This window comes from Tympanuchus pallidicinctus, unplaced genomic scaffold, assembly GCF_026119805.1.
Source record: "Tympanuchus pallidicinctus isolate F22 unplaced genomic scaffold, pur_lepc_1.0 scaffold11, whole genome shotgun sequence".
NCBI lineage: Eukaryota > Metazoa > Chordata > Aves > Galliformes > Phasianidae > Tympanuchus > Tympanuchus pallidicinctus.
Genome location: NW_026294627.1, coordinates 22,113,739 through 22,129,595, shown reverse-complemented (window position 1 = coordinate 22,129,595; position 15,857 = coordinate 22,113,739). Strand labels below are relative to the sequence as shown.

The following is a 15,857-nucleotide window of genomic DNA, read 5'->3' as shown; positions in this document are numbered from 1 at the left end:
CAACACCATCAAACATGAAGTCCAAAACTGGTGTGAATTGCTGTTCAGTTAGAGGAGAACAATGATTTCTCATGTTTTATGCTCTTGTTGATACATTCTGAAAGTCTATGCCATTACTACAGTTTATTTTATTTATTTATTTATTTTTCCAGCATCTTTTGATGGCTGCCTCTTCCTGAGTCTGTTTCATTAAAATTTCTGCATTTCTCTTCCAGTCATCTGACATTGTAGCCATTTTCCTTCTTTGAAGTGCATTTCAGTTACTCTGCTTTTCTCATTTCTATCATCTCAAAGTCACTCTCATCAGATTATCAGCCTTCACCTTCGCATTTTTCCCACATTAAGACATATTCTACCTTAGGATAGACATATTGTATGTATTGAAGATACATAACCACATCTCCAAAAAAGTTTCCAGAGAAGGTTCTGTTCCTTTCCTTTTTTGTTTTAAATAAATAAATATATATATGTTTAAAGTGTTCAACATCCTTCTTCTCCCAAACTGATTATTTGAGGTAAATCCCTCTTTTAAACCTATTTATTCTCTCTTTAGAGATTTTTGGCATATCTATCATCTCTTTCAGAAGATCAAAGACAAACTATTCATAATTGAATGTTGTCTTTTTTTTTTCCCCTGCCTTTCTTTCCTGAACAGCCTGTACCCTCAACTCTCCAACCCTCTGATTTATCCTACAAAAGATCTGTCTTGTCAATTAAGTTATAGCTTGTTTGTGTAGCAAGGCATCTAGTTCTTTCTGTTTATTTCACATACTCTTAGAAATACTTAAAATGCTTGACTAGTTACCCTGGAATTCCACTTCTTCTTTCCCTCTAGCTCTTAAACAAAATATCCCATTTGTTTCCACAGTTTCAAACCCTTTGCCAGGTTACTGTCCTATTTCAAAAAATGAGAAAAGAACCTTTGCTGAGGTTTATGTTCTACTCTTCTTCAACAAACTTTCCTTTGCCATCACTGTATTAATTCTCCCTTGTAATTATAATTAATATTTTAATAATAATTAATTATTAGTAATAATTAATATTGTGATTAAAACACCTGATTTTATGTGTCTACAATGCTGGTGTTTACCTATGAGATATAGGTGTGTGATCTCCTGCTAGAACCAAGACTGATCTATTGTGGATCCAAGTGCCTGTGTGTAGGGGTCCAATGCCCTGTGAGATGACACAGAATATCTCATCTAACCTCTGGAAAACTGCAGATCACCTGTATGACAAGTTCTTGTCAAGGCAAGGCAAGGTAAATCCTACCTGCCCATCATCTTCAAATGTCTTGGAGAGCCTTTGGAACCTCAAATAGCATGAGGCACCTCTACTTTGGTGTCGGCTTCCTTTCAATAGAGTGCTTAGACTAGTTATCACATCCGGAAATCAAAGTTTATATTCAAAGCTGAACTCACTAAGCTCTCTTAACGGTATGGAATAGACTTCCAATGACTCTAAGGGGATTGGAAGATGCTCAGCACTTCAAATGTGCATGCTTCAATTCAGATGTCTCTGATCTGGAGCTGTTCCAATCAAACACTGCCTTTGATCCACTAGACCTGTGTTTTCCTAAAGAACTCTGTGTTAAAAGATTTCAAAAATGCAACATCTGGGTATTCTGAAAGAATGTAAGCACTTATTGGGAAACACAGACATATGAAAATAATCACAGAGGTCAAAACTAACTTTGAAAATCATCAAAAAAATGTAAAAGAAAGAAGTAAACATCAGTGTGTCAACTTCCAAACTAATACCGTGATGATAAGCTAAAATTATTCCAAAACTCAAGGTAGAAGAACAAAGGAGAAAAGACTTGTAGCATGCTAGAAAAAATGATAAATGTGAATTCTGGACAACTGACAAATTTAGTTGTGTAAAAGAAGGTTAACTGATTGCTGTCCATTAAAAATATGAATTTTAAAATAGCAATAAAATGAGAAGTGTACATAGAATTCTACATGTCCTTAACCTAAGCTGCAAAAATAAAATTAAATAGCAGTTTACCTGTTAATAAAACTAAAATATGTGTTTCTCCCTATTGAAATATAAAAAACAAATATCCTCTCATCTTAATAACCTGGAAATCTAAAGAAATTCAGATGAAGAGCTCCACTTAAGTTTGGCCAAATATCAAACCTTTTTTTTTCCAGTGGTGTGCTTGTGTTTTGCTCTGCCTACATCAACCAAACAAAAAAAAAGTAGATGAAGATTCTAGATGTTTTGGCATAGAAGAACATCCTGAACCCAACAGTATCACAGCTGAGGTCAGAATTTGCCTGCTTTAAGGAGAGTAGAGTTCTTTACTCACATTCTCGGATCAGCCTCTCACTTTCTACATATTCCTCCCTTTATGTCTTCCTATCTCTTTCTCTCATGACCTTCTTCCCTGTGTTACACCTTCACAAGAAGATGTATACCCCAAAAGTCACCCAAAGAGGTTTTCAATAAGCAGGTCGATGTGGCACTGATGGATGGATTAGTGGACATGGTTGTGATGGGTTAATAGTTTAACTGGATTACCTCAGAGGTCTTTTCCAACTTTAACGATTCCATGATTTTATCAGTAAATATTCAATTGAGAATAAAAGTTTTGCGATGTTATGTTTTTCTTTTCTTTTGCAATTTTTTTCACATTCTTCAATCATTAATTAAAAAGGATCTCTTTTTCTTAAGTCTGTAGTTTTGAAAACATTAGTTTTACTAATGGTATGTAAGTACATAAATGGTAATACACTGAGTTATGGGGAAGGAAAGACTGAAGAATAAGGAATGCCTGATGTGGGCTGGCAAGAACAGCTTACCACTTGCTAAAAGTTCTGGCTGGGAGATCTGCATGGCCTGTAACAATGGAACTAACGGAATTAACTTGTTACAGATTTCATAAATTAAAGTAATGCAGAGGAAAAAAAAATGATAATCTGCATTTTTTTTTAGCAACGCAGTCTCCAAAACAACTATTGAAAGAATATTCTAAACTAAAACATGACATAGTGTTGTACTTTGTGATTTCAAGTTAGGTTATTGCTAATGAATAGTAGTAGATCACTAGAAGCATATTTGAAGTTATATGAAAACAGTACAAACTTAAGGAAATCTTCCTCTATTATCCTAATTTTCTCATTTTAACTAATTGATTAGATTATTTCAAATACTTGTTATAAATTCTTTTCTATCACATGTAAATTTCCACCTTAGTGAAAATGTCATATGACTTTAAATATTCATGCTAGTGGTAAGAGAAGCTTTTGTAAATTGAAAAGAATGTTAACATGAAAAGAATAGACGAATGTTACAGTATCTTTTACCTGGTACTGAAAACACGTGGCCAGAATTTCTTCTGCGCTTTTCTCCTTGATGTAAAATAGCTTCAAATGAGCCAGCTTAGCTTCACTGGTTCTGATAAAGTTACCATGCTTTACACCTGTTGTAAATGCTCTTACCTGTAGCCAATGACTGTACAAGGCTAAATTAATTAGAGCCTGCTAAATTTTCCATCTGTCTCTTAGTTTTCAATCTGTCTTTTTTTTTTTTTTTCTCTATGTAAATTTTTTCATGAAATAAAATAAGAAATACTTTCTAGTAGCATTCGCACAAACTGCATAGTGAAGGGGAGCAGACCATCCTAGTTGCTATTTCGGATATATAAATTTTAGCTGAACTGCAAATGGTCAGCTGCCAGGCTCTGAGGAGAGTGAAGTGGCATAGGAGGAGAAATGGAGAAGGTCTCAAGGGAAACCTAATTTTCCCCAGGGAGGTGATTGAGTCACCATCCCTGAATGTGTTTAAAAACCATTTGGATGTGGTGCTCAGGGGCATGATTTAGCCGAGGGTTATTAGTTTAGTTAGGGTAGTATGGTTAGGTTGTGGTTGGACTTGATGATCTTTAAGATCTTTTCCAACCTGAGCAATTCTATAATTCTATGATTCTGTTCTAACTTGGTGTGATGCTGTGAGTGGACTAAAGGAATTCCCAGTCATGCTATTACCACGTAACCTCTAAAACTGTGGAATGTGTTACAGGTTCCACAGAATGTGTTATTTTCTCCCTGTGCCACTCTCTCCCTGCCACATCATCTACTGCTGAGAGACATTTGGCATCTCACTACATGCTGAGAATAAAATATACCAGCGTAAGTTCAGGAGAGCAGTGATTCTGACGCCATTGTCTTGAATCAGATATAAAATTCTATTTACTTTGTTTTCATCTGGGTAAGACCACAGAGATTTTATCTGAACATTAATTTAATTGGGAATTATGAGCACTGGCAAGACCACGGGAGACTGCTAATGGGTTATCATATGTAAAATGCCAGAAACTGTAAAGCGCATTGATAGCACCACATTGCATTCAACCCTGAAAAGAAGAAATGTCACAACGAAACACATAAAAAAACCATAGGAAATACTGTTAATTATAGAGGCATTTGCTTGTGATAAATTAAACATGATACACTCAAAATAGAACTTGGCTTCTCAAGATCTATTAAGGAAACGTATGGGAAAAAAGCACTCTGCTCTTGGAAGTGAGCATCAAAAACCTCTGAAAGTAAATTTTGTCTACACTTTCAATCTGTAGTAGTGCAGCTTAATCTCACTGGTGCTGGTAGCAGCTGATGAATTAATGCACAAGGTGTACAAATACTCTAGTGCTATGTAGATGAGCTCTCACTAGCATCACCAATGCAATCCAATGGTCCAGCCTTTTCCACACTACACTGCAGGCTGTCTTTGCTTCTACAGGGTCCCACTATCTACCTAATTCTCTCACCCCTTTTTTGTGTGTACGTGGGGATATGTGTGTGCATATATGTAGGCTGTTCCAAAGGTAATGCCTTCATTTCCATGGAAACTACAACAGGTACAAAGTGCACACTAACACTAATAGGTAGAGCAAATCCTCAGTTGCAGAACACTGTTTTCCAACACAGTCACCACAATGAGCTCTGCATTTCAGCAGTAGTGAACAAGAACCTGCATACTGTGCTTGTAAAAAAATCTGTACCAGCAGCAGTGACCCACTGTTTCCCAGCTGCTGATGGTGTCATTGCTGGGAAAATGGTGTCTGCATAGATCAACTTTCACTGAGCTCACATCCACTGTTTGGTCTCTAGAATGTTCAGCGAGCATCAATGAATGTCTGCAGGTTCCATTTTTTCCAGATGGAGGAATTCAGTTCCACACCTTTTGCCTCAAACATACTTCCATGTCAGACACCACTGTATCAGACTGCCCCTCTGCTGCCATCTGTCGCACAGAAACAAAATGTAATGTATTAGTGGGAAGGTTCAACCTGTACTGCCATATCACCAAAATCTGCCTCTGATGTCATGGGCCAACATAACAACATAGGAGACATTACTTTTGGAGTCATCCCTTTACCTACATATGCTGCTATGCACATGTGTGTACTGAATGAGTGATCGTTACCCAGCGTAGCTGCTTTTGGCATTTGGTCTGTACCCAAGCTAGAAGGAGCTGATCTCAGGAGTGCAATTATCATCTCGGTGGCTGAGACAGGCAGAGCCGCGTTACCTGTGCTGTACTGCTCACAGCACCTCACTGCTTTCTGAGTTGCTCCCTAGAGGACTGAGTTCTGCTGAAATCTTCACAGCAGCTCATTAGGGGCATGCCTCAAATCTGTACTGCAGCAGCACGCGCAGTGATGCAGGAGCTGCAACTGTGAAAATCCCAGAGCAGAATGAACCTGGCATTTCTTTCTACTCAGCCTCCACTGCACTTAATGCTTCTTTTTCTGGGCTGCCCGTGGAGGTCTGGGGCTGTATGCTGCCATCTGCGCCTGGCAGTTTCTTCTCATTTACTGTAACGGCATGACCACACTTATGCTCCACACAAAGCTTTTCACACTTCAGCGCTCTCAAGTCTCCGCTAGAGATACGGGCAAAGCTCAGCACGAGGGGTACTCGTGCGTTTTGCATTTCGTACACCCCTCCTCCTGGCCCCGTCTCATCCCTCTGCTCTCCTCCTCCTTCCTGCATACCCCCGCTGATCCGGGGGGCCAGGCAGAGGCGGCCGTTCACTGGGCACTGGGAGCACCCAGAGCACGGAGCTGGGGGAAGGGTGCGTGGTGACAGTCCCCGGGGTGGTCGCTGCGGGCACCGCCAAAGCCGAGACCCCGTGGCCTCTGCACGCAGTGAGCGGCAGATGCGTGCCTTGCTCTGTGTCAGCAGCGTGTCCAGGCCCTAGAAAGGGCTCAAATAAATAAACAGTAATAAATACATAGATTTCTTTTACTTATGTATTTATTTATTTATTTATTGGCTTTTCGGGGGCTTTCCCAGAGGCACAGCAGCGAACTTTCGCCGAAGCTACCGTCTCCTCTTCCGCGATCTCTCGGCGTTTCAGCTGTCCCCACCCGCACACCTCCATCGCTGGGTGGGCACTGCGCCCCCCTCCATCTCCGGGGCACGCGGAGGGGCCGCAGTGTGCGGTGCGCCCGCAGGGGGGCGCTGCAGTGCGGCGGCGAAGGGCGCGGGGAGCGCGGCGGGGGCGGCGGCGGGAGGGGACGCGGTGGCAAAGCCGCCGCCGGGCTCGCGGGGAGCGCATCGCCGCGGGCGGCACGAGCCGGTGCGAGTGTCCCTCTGTGGTGATTTTCCCCTTTATCTCCGTGTCCTTTTCCTGCCTCGCAGCGCTGCGCTCCGGGGAGAAGCACTGCGTCGGAAGGAGCCGTTACTTTGGACGGGCAGCATGAGGCTCTCCCAGGGAAGGAGGAGAAGCCGCACTGAGCAGCCGGGGAAGGTCGTGGTTCGCATCTGTTGCTCCGAAGCCCGCCGGCAGGCGCGGTCCCCTGGGCTGGGAGTGATGGAGAGCCTCTAACCGGTGGGCTAGCGTCCGAGCGTCTGCACCGGGGGCAGAAATGGAGAAAATAAAGCAAAAATGAGGAAAAGTGGCTGAGAGGGAGCGAAACAAAGCAAACATTTCTCAGAGGGATTTAACTTACAAAAAGGGCGCTTCCCGGGGAAAATGTGACCCGCTGGAACTTCAGAAGGAAGATGCCGGCTGCCAACACACGCACCTAAACCAAGTAAGTTCCCCGTAACTTTGCTGTATTTTCCTTCTAAATCTTTGGTTCCCTTCTTGACCCTCTACAACAAAAAAAGTCTCCATGTCACTTCTGCGCCTACACGGGCAAGGGGCGACGTTGCGCACCACTCTGTTCCCAACCCGAGAATTAAGACAATTTCTCCTTCCCGTGTCCAAACAGAACGTGGGATTTTTCCCCTCGCATCAGCAGTCCCCGAAGCGTGACACCTGCGGGACAGCGGCGGCCGGGGGTGGGACCGCTCTGGGGCACAGCGCTCCGCACCCGCACCCACCGCACGGCAGCGGCGGGCGGTCCCGGAGCCCGAGGGGACGCGCTGCGATCCATTGGGAAGGGTCGGGGTCCTGACGGAGAACTCCAGGAGGATGGGAAATGCGAGGCTGATGAGGGAGCTGCGCGGTGAAAGGGCGCTCGGAGCGGGTGGTGGGGTTCACCCGGTTGGCATCGGGAGGTGCTGGCCCTCAGGACATAGGGCAGAGGCTGAGGTCCTGTTGGGAAGAAGCAGTTGATGCTCAGGAGCCTTACGTGCCGACAGCAGATTGCACTCTGCAAAAGGGAAGAACTGTGAAATTCGCTGCGGTTGGTAAAACCTGCAGTCTTGTTAATTGAATATATTTCCTTCTTTCTACAAGGAAATGTCATTTCTGCACTTTTGTTTTACTGCACTCAGTTGAGTGGTTTCCTGTTAGCATGGTAACCAGAATTGTATTTATTGAAGCATACCCCAGAAGTGAGATGGCTCTTCCAGTTCCGACACACCTTTTAGGTGGAAATAAATAAGATCACTTTCCACGCTCTGCCTTTCTTCTATTTTCCAGAGAAAGGGCATTCCTTAAAAACAAATAGTGAAAAGCAGGGAGTTGGACTTGATCCCCAGTCCCTTCCAAGACCTACAATTATGTGAGTGTGAAATAGAGATTGCTCCTTGCTTTTGCTTAAGAAACACTTCTCTGTACAAGAATTCATGCATGGATGGATTTTCTACAGCGTGCAGAAAGCACAGAATGGCAAATAGTTTTTGTCCCACACAGTAAATTAGATGCTGGCCTTAGAGTATCTGTCTTTGAGCACAATCTACTTGAAATGTTAAGTTTGATTATACTGCAGTGACATAGCATGCATGTATCACTCTTTGTGTTCCTTCTACCAAAGCTGAGACTCTAATAGGTTAGCAAGGTTATCTGTGGAAATATGTACAATTTCTTTAATTTTACTATATTGACATGGGCAAGAATTTGACATACAGAGAAGTCAGATGCACTGGACTGCTTTACAGCTGTCTTGAAATAGCTAATGACAGTCTTAGAGGGGACCTGACAGCATGCCAGCTCACAGACAAAGCTCAGGAAGAGTCCTTTAATATCAAAATGGGTGCAAGTCTCATGACACTTGTTTTTCCTTTTGCCTTACCCTCTGAAGGTACTGAAAAACCTCACTTTTCTTCCAAAAGGATGGGGCTTTTTACTATAGTTTTTGCTCTTTCTTTTTTTTCTGTTGTTCAGACTTTGGAACACATGAGACTGTATTTGGAAACAGCAAAACATAAACATGTCTGTTTTTAAATTTAACTTAAGCCACTTATTCTGACACTATATATAGTAGTCATTGCACTTAAAATAGCTTCAGAAAGAAATTCCATTTCTCTTTATCTTTCCTATATAGAGCCAAGTACTGCTTGTCAGTATTAAGTCAGCTGAGGTCATTCTAGATCAGGTACGATTCTGCCTCTTTTTCAGTATTTTTGCTGCAAATATCATGTCCTGAGCCAAGTGGCTCTGGTTTGGATGAAGTGGGTTTGCATTTCTATATTGTGGACAGCCCATCAAATTTATATCAGAGGACTCATGTAGAGAAATCTATTAAGGAATCAGCTCTCAGCATTGTCTATATGTGTATATTGCCTTAGGTGACAAACAGAAAGGAGCACGACTGCTCCCCCCGACACCTGAGACCTGTCTCCCTGCCAGTACACTGTTTAATCTGCCAAGGTTGTTTTTTTTTCAGGAGCATGATTCATTGGAGTGAGGAGTTAAAATCAACAGGGAAAATCTCGTAGAGCATCTCTGCCTGCTCTGCTACATTGGCCATTCTGGTAATCAGTGCTGAAAAGGACTGAATTCCTTCTGAAAATAAAGATTGAGTCAGCATGACTTGTCTTATGGAAAGACAACATAGAAGTGGGGAGAAAGGATCATTATAACCTATCTCAAGGAAAAGCAGGCAAAAATTTAGGAAGCGTTGCTCTATTGAGACATTCCGTGGCTTCATGAGTGTCAGATCAGGTTCAGATTTCAGGTGTGCTGGGTTATAGTCTGGTGACTTTACTGAGCATAATATTGTTATTTCCTGAAAGCAGGTTGGAGATAAAGCTTTGTTGATAAATCAGTTTCACATCACTGCATTTTGTGTCATCAAACAAGATTCCAGAAACTGTCTGCTGTAGAAGGTCTGCTTCTACCCTGGAAGGTGAAAGGCAGAGCCTGGCCCTTACTCTGAGCACAGCATTACACTAACACCAGCAACAGAGATGCCAGAATCCTCAGGTCCATTGACATTTGTTGCTGGAAAATTATTTCAACTGGTTAAATACAGATTAATTACTATGATTTGTACAGTGAAAACAGGGAAAGCCAACACAACTGAATCCTTTTTTTTTCTTTTTTTTTTTCCTTTTGTAACAGATTTTTATGCAAATGTCACTCCTAGGTGCATTAGCTCTCTGTCAAACAGAATCTGAAAAACAGTTGGAATAAGAGGTAATTGCTTTGCACAGTGAAGTTGACAAAGGAATTAATGGATTTTAATGTGCTGCACAGGAAAAAGAAAGTAACACCCATGTTAAAATAAATCATTCTCATTTTTTCTCAGGGCTGTTTTTTCTTTTTTTCTTTTTCCCTTTCTTTCTTTCTTTCTGCTTTCTTTCTTTCTTGTTCTTCTTCTGTTCTACCTTATCAAACTTATGTATCAGTTTGAATCATAAAATAACTCTTCCACTTCTCTCAATCATTTATTTCTAATTTAGGCAGTGACGGGTGAGAGATAAGAGCTGAAAAGAACTTTGGATTACAATTATCTTTTTTTGCAGCTAAACTATTTTTCAGCAACCATGGGCTGAGGGAGGACAGGAGAACTCCTTCAGTTGAGTGAATTTAATGTATCACAGGGAGTTTGAACCAGTCAGATTTATCCCTTGCAGTCTAGGACAACTTCTGCAATACCTTGGTCATTGAACCTGTGCTGGATATACCACCTGAAGAGCTTCTCTCATACATGTGTGTGTCAGGGGAACCATTTGAGTGTGATGGTAGTAATATTATCTGGCATATTATATAATGAATATAAAGAGAAACAATAAATGGAGAAAAAGATTTTCCCCTGGAATTTTCTGAAATATATACATTATGGGTTATTCCAGGGGTACTTTTCCACATACTATGAAAAGCTACTGAGGACTAGCAGCCCTCCCCACCCCAAGAAAGCAGAGACCCCAATCCCACCTCTTGTGAATGGGTTGTCAATGAAGTAGCCAAGCCCTGTGATCTCAGCACGTTCGTTTTTCATGAGTATTTTCCTGATACACAAGTTATTTTCATTTTCTATTTTTTTTAAGCAATTCCTTCTAACACCAGTGTTAAGAACCAGAAATACATTCTTCTTGCTGTCTTTCATTCTTAAAATGAGAATGGAAAAGCAGATGCTGTGGGCTCTTGCTCCTCCTGTCCTTTTGCCAGCTGGCCATGTGAGGTACAGTTCAGTTGGCCATGCAGAAGTGCATCCTGTCCTTTTAGTTGACTTAAGGTACATTCTGTGGCTGCCTCTCACTCTAGGACACAAGTCTCCTATAGGTCATGTATCATACAGCGACTGGTGTCCAAACTGACATGGAATACCTCCGTGTTGGCTGTTGAACTGACCCTGTAGTCTCTTTTTTCTTCTCCTGGAGAAAGAGAAGCAGAAGCTAAGAGTGACCAATCTCTCTATTTCATCTTCTCCTTTGGAACAAAACCATCATCCTCCACAAGTGCCATCTCTCTTTGGTTGTTGTGTAGCAGGACCCGAGGCATGGAGCCTGACTTCTTAAGATGTGTTTGTTCAATCCCAGCTGAGCTGTGGTAGTAGGGCATGAAGATTCCAAAAATCAAACTAAAACACAGGTTAAAAACATTTGCACACACATACACTTGCACTTGCCCAAACTTCTGTGCTACTTTTGAAACAACTCCCATAGAGCATGAACTCACAACTGTGTGCTGGATGTGTGCTTCTGGAAAGTTGCCAACTACCCCCCCTGCAACCCAATTTACTTAGAGAAGGATTCTTCTAAACACTGTCATCTGCTAACTGTCAGTGCTTACCTAAAACATTTGTCTCTTTTTGATTTGGATGTCTATCACAAAGAAGTAGCAGCAGCTGATGATGCTCTCTGTGATAGCCAAGTACCAGGGGTGATTACTAACCCAGGCCCTAAAGCATGAGAGAAGCATCAACACAATTCTGAATCTAATCCATAATGTATAGTAGTGGGAAGCTTGCCTGGACTCTCCTTACAAGAGGCAGGCATTCTGCCAGTAAGGACCTTCCTATGGTAGATTCTGCATTGCATCAACTGGGAATTCAATTTGCTTACTTTAACCATCATTTAATCAAGATACCTACTTAAATCACAGGAAGTTAGCAGTCCTAGGAAAATCAATGCAGCCCTGAGTTCATTAGATTAATGGACAGGCTTTTGCCTTTGTTCCTTCTGTGTAGTCATAAATCTGGAGAAGAATACTAGAGGATACTCTTTTGAAGATTAAATCTGTAGTATTCTGTAGCATACAGATTGTCTTCAGCAGACTAGCAGTGCGGTGTCAGAAGTAAATGTACTAGACGAAGAAGAAAGAGCAACACCAAATTTATTCCCAAGGAAACTTTCTTTGTTTTCTGAATTTAAACATTACACTTACATAAAATAATGAAATGCTTTAATTTTAGTTTTTGCATTTTAAAAAGCAGAACAGATCATTTACTTTCTGCAGGTAGGAGCAGACAATAGGGATGTAGCAGAGGATACAAGGTCATATTGTGCCTGATTTAAGTCTTCCCGATTGTATATAATGATCCATGTCAAAAATGTCTTTACTGACAAATCCTGAATAGTTCTAAAAAGGGATTTTTTCACAAAAAGTCAGATTCTTTCAGCTAGACACCACAGATTTGGTTGCCAGCTGCAAACCAAGTACCTATGCTCTGCATGTACTGTCTGGAGACGTAGATAAACTTCCAGTGGACAAGCTAAACTATGCAATTTATACACCTGTAAAGTAGGCGGAATTGCTCTCTGCAGGTATTTATTGTTGCTGATGTTGGATTTTACACATCTAAGTGTAGATGAGATGAATTTTATCCCAGTGATGTCAAAAGAAAATAAAATGCACATTCAGAGTGGCCAGAAAATAGGTGTCTTCTTTCTTCTGAATATCTCAAGGTGCTACTGACCTTCATGGTATGGACGCAGAGATCATAACAATAACTATATGACTACACCACGCTAAATTATTTCAAATATCATGTTGTGTGTTCTCAGAATTTTAAAGAATTTCTTGAGTTGGGTAGCTGAAAAAAATCTTGTGGCTGTGCCAAGGAAAACAGGAGTGTCAACTGGACCATTTTAAAAGAACACACAGTTCTGGGTGCTCACAGCCTACCTCCTGCTAGTGCAAGATGTCTCTCTCGTGGAGAACACATCCTGCTTCTTTGGAGCAAAGCAAAGCAAGGACAGATTCTTCCCAAATGCTTTCAACATTGCTATTTCTACAGTGCATCTTGGTGTAATGGGTACATAATTACAATGAAAATCATCTGTCAGCAATGACATCATTGTTTTAATCTCTGTTCATGTGGAAATGCTTGTTATTAGCAAAACACTTCAAAATAAATCCTCCTGCTATGTTTCAGCACTGCCTGCTGCATACACCCTGCTTGTTTTCCTCTGGAAAACAACTAAAATACCCCATTTGTGTTTTGCATATACTGACAGCATCTGATTGTGGACTGGGAGAGATGTTTCCCTTTCCTTTTTGATGGTAATCACTTGAAGTGATTAGACCTGCAGTAAATCTCTTAAACCTGTTTGTGCTGGTATGGTGAGTTTATTTTTCAAACTTGTTTGGTTTTATAGCACAGAAGTACCTGCAAAGCCCACTGCTACCACCTTCAAAAGCACACAGTTTCCCTGTAGGTCTATTATCTAGTAGATCCCTGGAGATGTTGAAGAGATGTGTAGATGTAGCACTGAGAGATTTGGTTAGTGGGTGCAGTGGTGATGGGCTGGTGGTTGTAGTGGATGATCTCAGTGGTCTTTTCTAACCTTAATGATTCTATGGTTCTATGCAAACCAAGCTGTCTGCAGAATAGTTCCCTACTTTGTCCTATGAATCTTAGTTATAGAATTGCCTTTCAAGAGCCATTAACTTCTTCTTTTTGGATTTATTTAGACACTTCAATGCTAAGCATGCTAGACTTTATAGCCTGTAGAAGGAACCTAGTAACTTTTTAAGGTGATTCATGTGACCTATCTTGAAGGAGATTAATTGCTCTGTGCAGGAGGTGCATTTCTTCCCATTAGTAATAAAGGAGGATTAGGATGACAAACTGACCTTGTATGTCTTTTCTGGATTCTTAGGACTGCAAATACTAATCTCATCTTTATTCTTAAAATATTCTTGATCAGAGTACCTTCTAGTTACACATTTATTAAGGCTTCATAATAATAATACAAAGAATATGCTGTACTAATTTTTTAAAACCAACCAGGAAGCTAGCCCAAGGCACTGATGTCACTTGTTGAAAACTGATGATATAGGTAAGTATATGTACTTAGTCCTGAACTAAAACTACAAAACAAAAATGGAAACATCAGTTCTCATTTCAAAGTAGTCACATGAAATAAAGGACAATGAAGACTACCAAGAGACATTAACACATTCATGCTCATATATTCCATGATATTCCCATTCTCAGTAACACAATAGACATCTTTTCGGGCTTGATTTCCTTCTGCAAACATAGGTAAGACAATTATACTGGGGCAAAACAATATTTTAATCATTTTCCTCCAGTGTTATCTTGACTAATTGATTCTTTATGGTTATTTTAACACTTTCCTTTAACCTTTTTCTTAAAGCCTGCAATAAAAAATTACTTGGAACAATCAACAGCTCAAAATGGCTAAGCTTTATGGTCAGCACATAATGGGCTTTCTTTTGAAAAAATAATTGCAGCCTGTGTTTTCCAATAAAGCCTGGTTTCAAGAAAGTGTTTAAACATAAAGAAGTCTGTCTACCATGTGTTCTGCTGTCCTCAGAGCTTCATGGGGTGCTTCTTGTTAAAAATTCACTTAACACCTTTCCTCAATATGTGATATTTGCCTGAATCCGGGCTGAAGGGATATAATTTGAAAGTTCTCGTGAATATTTCTTATCTGATGACATAGAAAATATGAATACTACAGTAATTCATTACCTTGAATCCATTAAATGCCATTAAGGCATTTAACATGTAATATAATTATATTGGAGATGTTGCTAATCTGCATGTTGGCGTTGTACTTTGAAGCATTACTTTGGTTAACAGAGACATAACTCGTTATTTGATGTTTTTCCCATGATTTTATCACAAATGTCTGAGAAACTTTTAATACTTCCTGCTTGTACAAGTAGCTATGATTTAACAAGCCCATTTTACAGCCAATGATGTTAATGATGATAATGGTCAAAGTCCTTTGAAATTCTAACGCCCTAATGTGAAATTTTGCAAAATACAAAATGAAACAATAGTGCTTCTCATTAATCATAGATATGGTGCCTCAGACAGAAGATGTTGTTTCAAAAATTTGCCCCCTTGATTCCAAGAGAATTATAATGCTCTGGCAGCTTCTTGTTTCTTCTCAATAATTTAGAGGTTTATAAAAAATAAATTTGGTCTCATTCTCCATTCCAATGCAGCTAATGCAATTACAAGTTGCCGAGAACCTACTCCAAAATCTTGTTGATGTTGGTCTCTTTAGAAAAATATGTAGGCCTAAAACACTCATCTGTTTGCCATCATTGTTACCATTCATGGCTGCAGCCCCCACAATGTGAGGAGAGTGCTCAACCATTCTCTCAAATCATTCCTTATCTAAATATTTATTTTTCTTTCCAATTCACATTGAATCTTTTAATGGAGAGAAGCAATGATTGTTTTCTTCAAGCATACTGATGCAATTAACAAGGACTAAAATCTCATCATATCTATTAGAAAGAATGCTTGCAACTTTCTGCCGCTGGCAAATTAATTTTAAGAAGGCAAACTAAACAAACCACACCTGCAATTTTTAAACCAATCTTCTTTTTTAAAAATTTACAGAACCTCCAGGAACCATTCTAAACAGTTTTTGACAGCTTTATTAGAAAATTAATTGCCAGTTCAAGATGATAGCACATCAAAGCGACAACTGAGTCTTGGAAGTCTCTTCTCTAAGACAAACCCTACTGTACTCTTCAATATTCAATACATTCAAGTTGTTGTTCATACTTCCAGTAAATGACATATTTCACTGAACATATGGAAACACAATTTTACTTTAATGTTTTATCTATTTATGTCAACCGGCTGTTGTGTTCTGTAGGAATCATCAAGACATTTGTTCAGTTTCTCCAACTTCTTTAATGTCTTCTGGCGTCCCAACAACTGTCCTGAGTTCAAAACACCGTGGTAGAGTCAATTTCTAACACGGGGATTCCACTAGCAAGTTTTATAGGAAACA

The 15,857-nt window shown here is 40.4% G+C and overlaps 1 protein-coding gene across 1 annotated transcript in view; it reads left to right on the top strand.

Moving 5' to 3' along the window:
- Positions 1-6,532: 6,532 nt before the first annotated feature.
- Positions 6,533-15,857, top strand: part of TRPC4 (transient receptor potential cation channel subfamily C member 4) — a 139,897-nt gene continuing 130,572 nt past the window's right edge. Inside the window, exon 1 of the mRNA XM_052671340.1 lies at positions 6,533-7,048. The gene's annotated coding sequence lies outside the window, so the exon portion shown is untranslated. The remainder of the gene's footprint in view (positions 7,049-15,857) is intronic.